Genomic DNA, 14,348 nt, shown 5'->3' with positions numbered 1-14,348 from the left:
ATAAGCGACTGATTCGTTCGATTTATAGGGTTCCGCTTCAATCCGTAATCGTATAACCCCGTGCGCTTGAAAATATTCAGCCATGCGTATAATGTTATTAAAATAACATTACACGCATAGACCATACATGTAATATGTGTGCGTAAATTCTATTTTAAATTACTGTTTTATATAATCACGCACACATGTGTTCATAATAATAATAATAATAATAATAATTAAACACTTTAACAAGGAACTCAACACACACAATTAATTCCGACACGTTATCTACTTACAAGGGTAAAGTGACGCTCTCTAATTTCATTTCATCCAACTCCCCGTGTGTACAAAGATTTTCTCTCGACTCTTTACTTCTCATTTCGATGCGTTTGCAACGACGAAGCACTTTCGAACAGTTATTAAACCGACGCATAGTGAATTTATTGATTCATTCGTTTCTGCTGAATTTATGTCGTGCAGATAAAGCGCCGCGCGTCGTGTTTGGAGAAAAAGTTTCCAGATAAATGTCGTTGCGCGCAGTATGCGTTCAACTCTGTAGTCGGTCATCGTGGAATCACGATAATCGAGTTGAAAACGATAATGTTCGTGCACTTTGTCGGCGTCGTTCATGAGGATTGTAAAACGAAGCGAAAATGCAATCAGGCCGCTCGATAGTTTTGATGCTTTCGCCGTCGTAAAGCAACTTTTACGACAGTCTAATATTGATGCGCTTAAATTTTCACAACGGATTTCAATCCCCTCGCAACTTTCCGTATATTTTTGAATCCCCGTCTAAAGAGTCTATCTGTTAATCCGTTTAGGCCGCGGCGAACTCGATCGGTATATTAAATGTGTGAATAATATTTTTAATCGTATAATAGAGAGAAGATACATATATATATATATAAAGCCGTATCAGCACCATCTAAAATAAAATTCGAGGAAAACATATTTTTATTTCATACGCGCTATAGAAATGGAATTCTCCGCGTATAAAAGAAGTAAAACACAGATTTTGTAACTTTTCGACGAGAGAGAGGTTACTTATGCAATTGTAAAATGTTGTCAGATGTTGAAGCACTCTAAAGAGATAATTGTTCCCAAAAAATACACGTATTTTACTTCTCATTTTGCATGCATGTATATACTTCCACACATATTTTGTAATTTTATTACGCGCACGATCAAGCGATGACTTTTGAATGATATTTTTTATGCACCAAATCTGGCCGTTGTGTGTATAGATGTACTATTAATTGTCTGGTCGTTAAATCTTTTGTGCTGTGTTAAAATGCTAGCCGATGACGATCTTGCGAACGTCACTCCGTCGTATGAAAGATTCATTTGACGAGTAGAGACGGACCGCTTCTTCAAGACGCTTCGCTTTCGTCGGATCATGAGGTTAAAGTTCAGTGAAATCCCTACGGAAAGCGGCAGACGTTCGCAGACGAGACTTTGCGTTGGCACGGACTGATTATGAGTAATAGATCGCTAGTCGGAATCGAGGAGGGGAGGGGGAGGAAAGGGTTGGAGATCGAGAGAAATAAAGGATCTCTGACATCTCGTTTCAGTAACACGTAGGTCCTCTTTCTCCGATTGGAGTGAGGAGGTGGATTAGGAGGTGGGTCGATGGCGGCGCGACGACGGCGCGAGGACTAAAACTGTCAGCCCTGACAAATCTACGAGCGTAGCCCTGATAAATTCAATTAAACAATTATATCCTCCCACTCCGTCCTCCGTGTACGAGTAAGAAGGTCGTAGAGAGGAAGGAGGAGAGCCATTTCTGAAGTTTATAGCCCTGGTCTCAGATCAAGCGTGGCGTACGACTCGGGGGATGTTCTGGAGGGCGGTTCGTCTTAATATAAAGCGAGTTGGTAAGTTTGGTACTACCAGCCAGCAGAGGCTAACTTATAATGCGATTTGTTTAATCGGCGCCAACTACTTTGTTCCGCCTGGCGTTTTCCGTCGTCGTCCTTTAAGAAAGACGCCACGAAGGAAGGAGCCCAGCCTCTCCTTCTTTCTATCCTTCTCGTCGCCTTGTAGTATCGAATCTTCCCTCGCGACGACTTTCATGTAAACCGGTATATCCTGAAGATATAGAATGTTAACGCCTCTCATTCTTAGCTTAGGAGTCTACAGAAATCTGAGAGAGAGAGAGAGAGAGAGAGAGAGGTGATGTATAAAAAGACATTTATATGTTCAAATATAGGAAATCTATGGGATTATTTTGCGCTTTCAAGGCGCAAAATGACATTAAGTGGATAGTTTACTTGAAAAGTGACGTACGTCAATCATCATGTTACATATTGAATATACTGTATTAATTTGTGTGCGCACATCTCTGAAATTATTATATCCCAGAATAAATGAATTTCAAGAGTGACCTACTTGGGGAAATAAACGTATGTCTTCCCGCTATCTTTATTCGACTAAATCACATTTATCATTAACGCATTCTTTAGAATCTAATCGTGTGAAATCTTATTATCCAATTTCTCACGGGATAACAATTAAGTTATTATGCAATTGATTCGCTAAATCACCGCGATTAAAAATGTATTGACAACATTGCCATCGGAAAAAAAAAGTAAGCAAAAATAACGATGTAAAGTTCACACACAAAATCAACTTCAGCGACAACTTTAAGTGATTCATTTGCTTTTTCCCAAGTATATCGGACACACAAGATAAACTATTAAAATTACAAAACGTACGCAGAGCTAGTGAGAGAGAGAGAGAGAGTGCAATTAGAATTATTACATTTAACTAGCAAACTGGTAGAATTACTAGTACATACTAAAACAGTTTAACTCGCTTTATTACAAGGCTAATTTAAGTCTGCAAGTTAAATTTGAATACTCGGAGAGAGCAGACATGTGAATAAGAAAATTTAAATGTAGCGCGCACTGCAGAAGTGTTTGTGTGTCTCCAAAATTATATTTCTTTAACTCTCACAAGCTGCAAAAAAAACGTTTCACAATACGTACAGAATGAATGACTGCTTAAATTATTCAAACGTGTTATTCAATTTTGTCAGCCGACAAAGAGCGAAACCTTATCTGCGAAAGATCGGAGATTCGAACAAATTATTATCGACAAAAGGCTATAATAATACATATGTTTTTGTCACAAATCTAACCTGTCGTTTCGTCGTTACGTTATCATTTCACCGCGTCAATCTCCTTCCCGATCCGTTAAAAGTTCTCGGAAATATCATTTATTTGTGGCTGCGAGCGACGAAATATTCCGTTCGCGGTTTTCTCAGCGATTCTTTATACGGCGATCGTTTTTCCCCGTTTTCTTACTTCTCGTCGTTCTTCGCGCCGAACCGGAGCTTGTTCTCTCTTTTCCTCTCTCTCTCTCTCTCTCGTTGGGTCTCTCGCCGGATACACCTCCGAGACTGGGGCAAGCTTCGTCCTCGTTACGCAGACGATTAATAGACACTTTACGTCTCTTTCGGACAATCCGGGAAATTAGCGTCGGCCGAGCGTAACTCATTCATGGGTAGTTAACGACGGATAGCCGGAGTCCCCGGCGCAGGGCTTAATACGCGAGTCATAAGTCGTCAAGTTCTTGCGCGAAAGCAGAGGCGCCCGAAAAGAAGACGTTCGAATGAAGAAAGAAGCACAAAGAAGAGAGAAGAGGATGGAAGGAGGTTAGACAGCGGAGGAGGAAGAGGTCGGGAACGGGAAAAGAAGAAAGCCAGGGAGAAGAAAAAGAAGGTCGCGAGAGATGGTGGATGACAGGGATGAAGGGGATAGCGGTGGAAAGTGGCGACGGCACCGAAGGGGCAGGGAGGAGGAGGTGTACCAGGAGGAGGAGGAAGAATATGCGGCTGCAAGAAAGAGCCGTCCAATATTTCAGCGCGGGGACGATCGCGCGACTGAGCGACCGAGAGACCACTTGAAATATCTTGTCGCCGGGCGAAAACTTTCGGGCACCGGCAGCCGCTGAAACATGCTGACGTAAACGTATATAGGAGCAAAAGGAGCCCGCACAGGGAGGAAAACTCGAAGCCGTCGAGTCGAATCGAAAACGCGCCACGACCTGCCTGACTCGCCGCGCGCTGACTCATTCTACTTCACGAGCGCGCACTTTTGTTCTTACGGTTTGCGCGTTTCATTGCGTGGACAAAAGTCGTGCGTTGTGTAATTGATTCGGAGACGATCTTACTATTTATTAATATTTTTATCTTGCCACACACGAGTTTCTATCCGAAGACATTCGTGTTTATTGTTAAATTCTGTGTAAAATGTAAATTCGATACGGCGTACGAATCTTCTGGGTGATTATTATTACGCGTACAATAATCGAATAGAGCATGAAAGATTACATCGTTCTAACGACGTTATAACGAACCAATTTGCCGCAAACCGATTTGGACTGTCTCAAATGAAACATTAATGGAATAGTTGAGAGAGTTGTGGTTCCCCCCCGAATATGTCGACGGTAATACGTCGGCGAATCGGTGATATAAATGTTTCTCCGCTTTGATTACCAAATTATCCGCGAGTTGGAGTGATTACCATAATAAAGATAACCAAATGCCAAGATTTTGTAAAACAAGATGGAGAGTAATTAACTGAATTATTGAAATATGCTCTTGTGTGAGAGATTTTATAATATGTACGAAGCAGCCAATATACCTGCCTCATATCACATGTATAATAAATACGTATATTGGCTTACATAATTACTGAATTGAGCGAGTTATATAAACGCTTACGCAAATTAACGTGCAATGGCAAGTATAATTTATACGCGATAAGTACGTTTAACGTGAGCGTACGGAAACAAAGTAAAATTACAATCGTCGTTCTTTAATGTTATTTAGCGTGCGCGAGAACATTCACATTGTGCAAGTCTTATAGCTCTCAACTGCGTAATTAAAACATCGCAGTTGTCCTATATTAATAAACCGCAGAAGCGCTACTTGTGCAATGCAGGTGTTCTCTCTGTGATGCTGACGCGGGTTTGCAACAAAAGATGCGTGAACAACGATTTTTTTAAATAGATAAATTCCGCTTTGCACAATGCAGAGCCTTATGTGATTTTACTATTTGAATTAGTTATGTTAAAAAAAAAAAACAATCAAACTTAAATTTATTGAAAAAAGTTTAATGCTACCTTTTATGTCGCGCGCGCGCACACACATTTCTTTTATAAATCTTCGAGACTTGTGCGAGTATCAAAGAATCGAAATTTCCTCTCGACCACGCTAAAATCGATAATCAGCGTGAAACGGCGCCGTTCATTGTGAACAAATGCGTTACAGTCGCGGCGATACTTTCGGAGCGCCTAATTTAATTTTACGATATTGAGGCGATCCGACGCCAGCAGACATAAACTTTAACTATCACCGAATTATGGGCATAGGTCGAAGGTCATGCGAAAGGAGTTAAACGCCGATGTCTGAATCGGGCAAGGTCGATACGTAAGATGTACTGCCAATTTACGCATGTCTCTTTTCTTTTTTCTTCGAAATAATTACAAAGTGTAATTAGGAGAACATAAATTAATATAATTTATAGAAGTTTACTTGCTTTATATAAATCGGAATTATCCGAAGCAATTTTGATCCAAGTTTTATTCAATGCTATATATTTTTGTAACACCCGATATGATCGGCACGAATTCCTATCAAATAGTCCCGCTCGCCTAGCGGGAGATGAATAGAGTGACAGAGAGAGAAGGAAAAAGAGAGAAAGAGAGAGCCAGCCAGTCAGCCAGCCGCTTGGGCCGTTGTGCTAGGGGTTGAAGTGGAACTGAACCGCACACGGGGTGTGCGGGATAACGGCGCCGGAACGGCGCGCCGCGGCGCCACGTGGCCAATCCCTTCCACCCGCCCGCTATCTTGCTACGTACTCTCCTTCGGCGCACCGACACGCGTCTTTCACCCCCTTGCACCAACGATCCCGCCATTTTCCTCTCTTTGCGCCACTCGACAGGCTAACCCTCCTCGTTCTTCTTTTTCCTCTTTCCTGCACTCTCGCCACCCTCCTCTCCGCATTTCTTCATGCCCCTCTTTCTTCTTCTGATAGCCGACACCGTCTCTTTATCTGGGATTCGAACTGCCGCCGTATCTCCGAGAACAAAGTATACGGATATCTAAGCGTAGAGCGGTATTTGCTGGTATGACTTTTCGATAATGATCGCCGTCCGAAACCGCTGCCGGATAGCTGTGTGTCACCGCGATGATACCGCTAATTCTTTCGGTAGAAAATTTGCGACCTCGTTCGTGGAAAATGTAAAAAGCTTATCAGTTTTATTCGCGTATACAGCGCTGTTTCTACGTAAATAAACTTAGATATATGTGAAATAAAAAATGAAGTAAAATGTACATACGTCTTATTTACCGTCCCCTCATTATCGGCCGATATCTTTGCGCTATTCGGCTATGACGGTTTTAATTCGCAATTTCAAGACGCATAACGATAAACGTCGCTTGACTACTATACGACGTCGTTTACTTCCGTCCGTATATTTCTTCCGAAAAGTGGGCGACAGAGAGAGAGAGAGAAAGAGAGAGAAAGAGAGAAAAATAGAGCGAAAGGATTCGAAATAACGAGAACGAGAGCAGGACGGGGAGAGAGAGAGAGAGGAAAGCGAAACGGGAGAGCGTAGAACACGTGGGGCAAATAAATATGGTCGACGCGCACGTGCCAAAACGTACGCGCGTGGGTGGGCTCGTAATTTTTGGCGGTGACGATTTTTCAAAATCAAACGTAACCAAAAGGTCGTGCTATAAATTCGATTCACCCCCGACACTCCTCCTCTTTCTCCTCCTCTTCCTCCCCCGCCTCTATCTGCCCTGTCGCGTATTCTCCCCACTCGGTTTCGTAGATGCGTTGCGTAACGACACGTAACTCAATGTAATTCAATCGGCCCCGCATTTTTGCTCACGTTACTGCCATATATCAGCGGGCAGATCATACATCGGCAGGGTGTGCCACCACTATTCCCCACCTCCGTCGCCCCGTGTCAGTGACAGATAGAAATGGCGCTGGGCCGGGCTGGGAAATTAAAAATATAAAAAACTGTGCTCTATGCAAAGCTAACGCAACCTATTTTTTCAAATTGAATCCGACCGACCGCTCTTTCGTATATTGAACGCGGGATCACGGTAATGGATGCTCGAAATGGAAGGCTGATTCGATGTGTAATTGTGTAATTGATACGGGCTGCAGGCGTAACGCTAATATTCCCGTGATTAGCTCTTTAAATATCAAAGAATGTAGCGTTTATGCGTTTTGCTCGTACAGCATTCACACAAATTTAGGATTTTATTGCAAAGTATATATGACAAGAAATGCTGGGTTTTTTTTCTTAAGTAGATGTGCCGTAAATGTGAAAACTTGCACATAAATAAAATTGCATACAAATTTACGTGCAACAAATAAATATAAATTAATAATATAAATTTATATACAGAGACAGAGACTCTATATTATATACAGAGACTACATATAGAGAGCGAGACAGAGTTAAGACGTGACGTGCTTGAAAAAGAAGTAATTCGATAAGAATAGAAAGGACCTTAGGATTTTCTCTAAATCCAAAAATACGAATAGACAATTGTAATTTAGCGTTTAGGGAGACAGTAATTTATGAATTTCTTACATCAAGCTAATGTGAGAGGCGAATATTCATGTATTACTGTTTGCTTTGCATATCAGTAGCATTATAATTAATGTCGCTATTACTGTAATTATATGCGTTCTTTATGTGTGCGTGTGTGTGCTTAATTCATAATTAATAACGTTTTGACCTAGAATGAAATGTGAGTTGCTAGTATATATGTATATATATATATGTACACACGCGTATGTACAGTATATATTGTTCACGTAAATATTTACCTGGCAACCAAGTTAGACATGTAATATTTTGTAAAATCGGCAAAATCTCTCCTCTCTCTGCAAACCATAGAATTTCCGATACGGTATTAATGCTATTCGGCAACCGTTTAAAATTCAACAAATACATAGACGCGTTACATTGAAACGATCATGAAAGGGTTTTCGCACAACCATCGCCGGGACATTGTGTTATACGAGTTATACGTGGTTGTATAAAAAAAAAAAAAAAAAAAAAAACCCAAAAAAACAAAAAAAAACGATTCGCCGGTAATCTACGAGATCGCGTACAATAAAACGCTCTGCGCGAGATGGAACCCGGAAATTCGCAATCGGGTGTGTTTGCAACGCGAACGGTTAATTACTGCCTGGAAAGGAAAGTCGACTCTAGTCCGATCTCATTGGGACGGAAACGCCGCCGCCACTTCCGCGCCGTTAAGAACGTCAATATAGTTTCGGTTAATTGTACTCGTTTTACTGACAATGCAATCGACGATGCACGGTAAATTACAGCGACTACGCAATCAAAGAGAAGGGAGAATAAACGGTCAGTAAACTCTCATGAAACTCGAAAATAAAATTGCAGACGATAAGACGTTTTGTTTGAAATGGTCGCTCGCTCTCTTTCTCTCTCCAACGTTTTTGTTCGTTAAATACTTAAGCGCTCTCCATTAAGTACTCAGAGAATCTCGCTTCAACATAGTGCTGATTTCCGATATTGTTCCTGGCGCAACAGTGAATATATACACGGAATATATTCGAACTTTGTTTCTACATGTGAACGAACTGAATTTCGTTACAAGCTTGTTATCTAATTACAATGCGCGAAAACGCAACACCTGGGACAGAGACACGGGAAATATATGAATTCAAGAGACAGAGTTGACAAAAAAATAAATTAAAAAAATCAAAAGAGGAAGAGAGACAGATAGAGCGAGAGAGAGGAAGGAAGATGACATCGAAGCGCAGAATCCATTAGCAAGTCCAGGCGGAGAACCGACGCTTTAGCATCGACGCTCGATCTTTCATTCGGCGAGAGCTTTTGTACGCGTGCGAATGAATGAGCGCTCAGCTACTATTCTTCCTTCCATTTTACGTTGCTGTCTGAATCCGCTGTAACCGAATTTCGACGCGCGTTAGAGAGAAAAAGACACACGTTCAATTTTATTACACGCTACGTATATATATGTGTGTATAAAATAGGTTTCAAAGCACATGCAACTTTGTTTGCTATTGTACAAAATGCTTTATCATTTCAAAGTATACACACACATACACACACAGTATAAACATATTACGCGTCACGAGTATTAAGATGCAATTAAATACACTCTCGAGAAGATTCGTATTCTAAAGTATGTACTTCAAGACGTGGAGACTTTTCCTTTCGCTTTCTCTCTTTCCGGTCATCTCCCGCCTTTCATTGTCTTTTCTCCACACTTAAATTATACATACTCGGTGTGCATTTCCTGTTTTGTCGCTCAAACCGATGTCTCCGGCATCTTGACCAAAGATCGCAGCGGGAATACGAATGATCAGCGGTAATATTCGCAAGAATTCGATACACGATAGAAGAACGTATAACGCGATAGAGCATCTTTTTTTTTTCAAATTGTTACATAAAAAAATATCGTCCAGAGTAAAAACTATTTCTCGGAATGCTTTATCCTCTCTCGCCGCGCAATCAATCTTCGTTTTATCTCGGATAATTTTTCATATCCTTCTCTTCTGTATATATTATATATTCTAAATATATTCTCGCATCATTCACCCACACGCGCGGTTCTTTCCCTCTGAATAGAGAAAAGACAAAGCGGTACAGAAGTGACAAAAGAGAAGAAATACACACGTGGATGGCGAAGTACATCGTTCGAGCGAACAAACGGAAATCGGTTTGGTATTGGTATGCTGCCAATGCCGGGGCGTAGAGCTGTGCGCGGAAGAAGGGAGGAAGGGAGGGAACGGGTGCCGATTGGTCGTCGCTCACAAAGTGGATCAGCCGCATGCATAAAGCTTGGGAAAAAATCGTGAAACGCCGGCGCTGCCGCTTCGCCGCCACTCTCGTCCGGTAAATATTAGCCCGTCCGGACCTACCCGTACGGGACACTTTTTCTTCGCTGTCTCAGCGCGTTCCCGTTCTCATAAACAAAGTAATGACGCGTCCGCCGACACGAAACCCAATTCCCGGATTTCTACGCTATAGCTAGCCGACAGTGGTTGCAGCCTGTACGCATGTCGACGTCCACAAATATTCGCACACACATACATACACGCAGACACATACAAATGTGCACGCGGGCGCGCGCGTATACGGACACACACGTATATGATAGAACTACGTGTTACGAACACGTTTGCGAGCGGCGCGCTCGGTAAAAGCCACCTCGGCGTGCATGTAAATCACATCGACGACGACGACAACGGCGACGACGACGACGACGACGACGACGGCGATGGCAATGGCGACGACGAGGACCTGCTCGTCCCTCTAAATCCTTCTCTTCCTTTCCTTCACTCCCTTCTCTCACCATACAGGTTGCGTGTATCGACTCTCTCTCCCTCCTCTGTCTTTGCTATAGTATCAGGCTTCTCTCTAAATAATACTTCGATCGAGGAGCTCTTTTTCGCATCCTTGTCTTCAAGCTTAGTTTTTTATTTTTTCTTTTTTCTTCGAATTCTAACCTGGTCCAGCGCCTCTTCGCTTCTTCTTCATCTTCTTTATCTTCGCGCGCGTTTGTGTGTGTACATGTGTCTCGCTTCTTTATTCTTCTTTCCCGATTAAAGTATTCTGGTATCTATTAACCCCAAGTTCTCCTTGTCCCCCAACTTCATCTCTTGTTCTTCTTTGTTTTTGGATCCCTATCTTGATCCTACATCGTCGACCTTGTTAGCGTTGCTCGCTTATACATTATTCTTGCTTCGACTTCGATCTTGATCCTGCTATTCTCGTTCCTCTACATTCTTCGGACCGAGAGATACTTTTCTCTCTCTCTTCTTTATTTTCCTATTCCTCACCGTGATATTTATTATCTCATCATTCTTGTACTCTCTTTAGCGCAATATCTCTGCTCTTTTCACTTCTGTGTATCTTTTTCGACATTTATTTAGTCACATCGTTTCTTTGTTCGCTCAAACTCTCTCTCTCTCTCTCTTTTAATAAAATATGTAATTTTTTCGCAACGTTCTTCTTTATTCGCTCGTCGTCTTAATCTTCCGCTTCATCGTCCTTGCTCTCTTCCTTTGAAAAAAAAAAGCAACTGCTACTTCTCGCCTTTGTTTCTTGTCATTGATGTTCATTATCTACCCGCATTACCTTTGTCCTTTTGCGCTTTGTCTTACACGACGTTCAAGCGCGATCGTATCTTTTAGTATTTCTGTTTTATTTTCTTTTTTTATCTTTTCTCTCCTCTCGACGTTCATTTTAACGTATGTATTACATAGCTATATTCCATTATACCGTATTGGCATATTACGTGCCTGATTTTCTGTATCTTTTATTTGTTGTTTTTTTTCGAGAGATTATATGTTTTAAGTATAGTAACAACGTATTGTTACTTGAATATTTTACTTTGTTACAGCTATTGATATCGCGCGATCTTAATCTACTTGTATTCTATATCCACATGTTCACGATTCACATTGTTCATCGCTTGTAATTTCTTTCTGACGGAATTTCGCTGAAAACTGCCCTGCACCAAAAGTTTTCGCGCGCTTCTTCTCTTCTAAAAAGAGCGCAAAAATACCGTCTCACAGAAATCGACGTGATTTTTGTAACGACTTAATGTAACGACAACGTTACGTCATCTCCACCCAATTTTTTACTTCCCTTCCAAGCAATCGCTTCTTCCTCTCACGCTCGAATTGTCTCTCTTCTTTTCTTGTTCTTCCTGTCGCGATCTGCGTTTCTTACTCTTTAACCAATCAGCGGAACTGTCGCTTTCGGTCGCTCTCATCGACGATCGCGACAAACGTCGAGAGATCGCGCCGGCAAAGAGAGAGAGATTTTCGATCCCTCTGGCTTCCGACTACGCTGAAGAAAACTTTTCAATATCAAGAATGAAAAAGTTGATGCCACGCTCGACTTCTTTTGGGAGGGGATCGGATTGTTCGTCGCGTAGCTCGACCAATTTAGGGCAATGGATCAAGCGCGTGGAAAATAGCAGAAGCGACTCTTTAGCAGTAGAACAGTTTCGGAAGTTTTCATCTTTTACGAGAGATATCATGTTAAGACACAGTCTTCGCTAAGTGAGTTTGCTCGCAACTACATTAATCGAGCAGTTGATACCGAATTTTCTTGTTAAACGCTATCTATAACTAATGAAATTTCAACTGTTCCCGAAAAGAACTTTGTAGTTTATAAGATGCTACGTTCAAAATTCGAAAATTAGTTAGACGACGTGCGTCAGGATCGATAGGTTTTACCCAGCGCGATAAATAAAGAAATTGATATTTTTTTTAAGTGTAATTATTATTATACAGCAAAGAGTCAAAGTCGATGAACTTGTCAATAACGTCACGATTCGTTTTTTCTCTCTGTTGCAGATGTTCGGCATGCCGAGGACGAAAGGGTGAACCGACGATATGTGATAAGATATAGACATAATGATACCAGATCGCGACGAAATACGTACTTCAAAAATGCCAATCTACGCTAGTGCAATTGTGGTGCGAGAAACTATATTAAAATCGCCGCGAGCGCGATTAACGTCGGCGAGGGCTTTTATCTTAACTTCATCAAACGTCTTCAGCTTCTTCCACGGAGCGAGCTGCGCCGCTCAAAATAGGCGGAAGATGTTGGCGGCGACTACGAGGTTACGTGCTGCCGAAAATATATTTTCACAACGAATCGCATTCAATCTAATATAAAATATCGCAAAATATTGTCTATTTCTTTCGTTATTTTTATTCGCTCTCGTGACTAACAATTTACGAAAATAAGCGAAAAACTATTTTTATTCTTTCGTAGTGTCATTTTTTTTGTGTTCTTAAAATTTTTTTCTTACACAAACTAATGATTATAATTTATTCTCTCAGAACGATATCATCGTTATTTATTAGAGATTATTAGGTCTTTAACTGGTGAAATATATAGTTTGATGTTATACATTTTTTGTTTATAATATATAATTTATTCTAATACATAATATATATATAATATATATATAATATATAGAATAAAAAGTTTATTATTTTGTATTTAATGTAAACTATATATAGAGTTTTTTTACTATAATCCGGAGTCTAAGGATTAATTTGTATATTTGAACATTTTCGAGTATTGGTTTAATTTTAAGTATAATATATATAATAGAAGAGTTACTGCACATGTATATTGTATAATGATATATGTTAAATGTAACAGACACATCTCCAAGATATTCAAACGACATATTGCTCACAGAAAGTCTGTCAATTCACACTGATGATATTACAATAGCAGGTTATCATTTAATCCGCGCGACACAATTGTTGTATATTAATGAAAGATCTGAAGAAAGAATATCGTGTTAGAGCAACCGTAACCTCAGCGTGCAAAGTCCCGTATTCGATCACTCGAGAAATTTGAGAGAATTTGTGAATTCGAAACAAATAATTTACTTAAGCGCGCCTGATCGGATGAACGCTCTTCGCTCCGGAAGAGGCGTGTCGTGTTTCAACTTTTTTTCGCGCAATATTTTTTAAGATTTCTCTACAATTGTGTTCCCGCAAAAAACGCGAGCTATATAATTCAGCTGTAATTGAATACATGTTGTAAATAATACGCAATGTATCAATTAACATACACAATGCGAATGCGCGTAAAGTATACGTTGCTTTTTCTTTCAAGAACACATATGCTGAATGTCGGATTTCAAAAGAACGATGAAGAGTTGAAGACTTCGCTGACGTAACGCCGCGCCCGCGTACAACGATCTCTATCGTATGTAAAACGTAACCTCATAGTGCTCTAAGTACATACACACGCTATCGCGCTGCTGCACACCGCGTCTCCCTTTTTTTAAATCCGCGGCACGCGCAATTAGTGCATTAGCTCGCGAACACGGATGGTTGAAACAAACAAAGCGCAACTTAGTGAGATAATAGAATAATGTGTGTTTTGTTTTGTTTTTCTTTCTATAATACGGCGTCTGTCACAATAGGACGCGCTGTTAATTGCCGTCAATGCGGCTATTTACGTCTAAGACTTGGGGGTGTTTACCTCGTACATATAAGGACACTTGAGCTCGCAGTTGCGATTAGAGAAACAGGCAGCCGTGCTCTTTTGCTTGCCACGTGTTTGCAGTGTTGTTTTTACAAAACCCATTCACGAAAAAAAAAATTTCACCGATCGACTGAAAAAATCTGACAATTTTTGAAACTTCTTAAACCCCTCGGGAAGAAAATTGCGGAGCACTGATCGCGCGTGCACTTCCGGAAGGACGCGTTGTGCGCAAGTAAATAGATATAAATACGTTATACATATATATATATAAATATATAAATATATATATATATATATATATATATATA

General features: G+C 40.7%; 1 protein-coding gene across 1 annotated transcript in view; it reads left to right on the top strand.

Annotated features, from left to right (window-relative positions):
- LOC109856359 (forkhead box protein O) overlaps window positions 1-12,914 on the top strand; it is a 143,180-nt gene extending 130,266 nt beyond the window's left edge. The window contains exon 9 of the transcript XR_002250385.1: window positions 12,381-12,914. The gene's annotated coding sequence lies outside the window, so the exon portion shown is untranslated. The remainder of the gene's footprint in view (window positions 1-12,380) is intronic.
- Window positions 12,915-14,348: the final 1,434 nt, after the last annotated feature.

Source organism: Pseudomyrmex gracilis, unplaced genomic scaffold (genome assembly GCF_002006095.1).
Source record: "Pseudomyrmex gracilis isolate BER0280 unplaced genomic scaffold, ASM200609v1 scaffold_116, whole genome shotgun sequence".
NCBI lineage: Eukaryota > Metazoa > Arthropoda > Insecta > Hymenoptera > Formicidae > Pseudomyrmex > Pseudomyrmex gracilis.
The sequence above is the reverse complement of the archived record's forward strand: the minus strand, read 5'-3'. Positions and strand labels throughout refer to the sequence as shown.